We start from the raw sequence: 1,814 nt of genomic DNA, 5'->3' as shown, positions 1-1,814 counted from the left end.
CCGGGATGCTCTTGATCTCCTGACCTCGTGATCCGCCCGCCTCGGCCTCCCAAAGTGCTGGGATTACAGGCGTGAGACACAGCTCCCGGCCAGTTGTGATCTTAGTAAGCCATTTAACCTCTGCCTTAGGTAGCTCACCTGTTGAGTGGTCATTTCCCTCGTCAAGTGCTTGTACAACTTTATGTAAAGTAGCTATTTAAAAAAAAATTTATGGCTCCTCCCTCGAATCGCAGCCTCTGGGACCAGGGTCGCTCCGTCCGTGCTCCGCCTCGTCATGACTTCCTACAGCTACCGCCAGTCGTGGGCCAAGTAGTCCTTCGGAGGCCTGGGTGGCGGCTCGGTGAGTTTTGGGCCGGGGGTCGCCTTTCGCGCACCCAGCATGCACTGGGGCTCCAGCGGCCGAGGCGTGTCCGTGTCCTCCGCCCGCTTAGTGTCTGTCCTCGTCCTCCTTGGGGGGCTACAGAGGCGTCCTGGCCGCGTCCGACGGGCTGCTGGCTGGCACGAGAAGCTCAATATGCAGAACCTCAACGACCCTCTGGCCTCCTACCTGGACAAGGTGTGCGCCCTGAGGCAGCCAACCGCGAGCTGGAGGTGAAGATCCGCGACTGGTACCAGAAGCAGGGGCCCAGGCCCTCCCGTGACTACAGCCACTACTACAAGACCATCCAGGACCTGAGGGACAAGATTCTTGGTGCCACCATTGAGAACTCCGGGATCGTCCTGGAGATCGACAATGCCCGTCTGGCTGCAGATGACTTCCGAACCAAGATTGAGACAGAGCAGGCTCTGCGCATGAGCATGGAGGCCGACATCAACGGCCTGCGCAGGGTGCTGGACGAGCTGACCCTGGCCAGTACCGACCTGGAGATTCAGATCGAAGGCCTGAAGGAAGAGCTGGCCTACCTGAAGAAGAACCATGAGGAGAAAATCAGTGGGCTGAGGGGCCAAGTGGGAGGCCAGGTCAGTGTGGAGGTGGATTCGGCTCAGGGCACCGATCTCGCCAAGATCCTGAGTGACATGCGAAGCCAATACGAGGTCATAGCGGTGCAGAACTGGAAGGATGCTGAAGCCTGGTTCACCAGCCGGACTGAAGAATTGAACCGGGAGGTAGCTGGCCACACCGATCAGCTCCAGATGAGCCAGTCCAAGGTCGCTGACCTGCGGCGCACTCTCCAGGGTCTTGAGCTGCAGTCACGGCTGAGCATGAAAGCCGCCTTGGAAGGCACACTGGCAGAAACGTAGGCGCGCTTTGGAGCCCAGCTGGCGCAGATCCAGCCGCTGATCAACTGTATTGTAGCCCAGCTGGGCGATGTGCGAGCTGATAGTGAGCGGCAGAATCAGGAGTACCAGCAGGTCATGGACGTCAAGTCGCGGCTGGAGCAGGAGATCTCCACCTACCGTAGCCTGCTCGAGGGCCAGGAAGATCACTACAACAACCTGTCTGCCTCCAAGGTCCTCTGAGGCAGCAGGCTAAGGGGCTTCTGCTGTCCTTTGGAGGGTGTCTCCTGGGTAGGGGGATGGGAAGGAAGGGACCCTTACCCCTTGCTCTTCCCCTGATCTGCCAATAAAATTTTATGGCCCAAGGGAAAAAAATATATATGTGTGTGTGTGTGTGTGTGTGTGTGTATGAAAAACAATACATGCTCGTTGTAAAAATGTGGAAAACATGGCGAACTAATCAGAAATTCATAACTATCACCTGTGACTTTACCACCCAGGGAGATCCACGTTGCTTGCACTTTGTTGAATCTGCTTCCCATTTGTACTTCTGTTTCTGCATTTCTCCAGGCTAAGAAAGGTGAAAGCAGGGAATC

The 1,814-nt window shown here is 56.6% G+C and overlaps 1 pseudogene; it reads left to right on the top strand.

Moving 5' to 3' along the window:
* Positions 1–274: 274 nt before the first annotated feature.
* Positions 275–1,580, top strand: LOC129462783 (keratin, type I cytoskeletal 19-like; annotated as a pseudogene).
* The last annotated feature ends 234 nt before the right edge of the window (positions 1,581–1,814 follow it).

The sequence above is a fragment of the Symphalangus syndactylus genome, chromosome 2 (genome assembly GCF_028878055.3).
Source record: "Symphalangus syndactylus isolate Jambi chromosome 2, NHGRI_mSymSyn1-v2.1_pri, whole genome shotgun sequence".
NCBI lineage: Eukaryota > Metazoa > Chordata > Mammalia > Primates > Hylobatidae > Symphalangus > Symphalangus syndactylus.
Note: the sequence above shows the minus strand (reverse complement) of the source record. Positions and strands in the feature narration are given on the sequence as shown.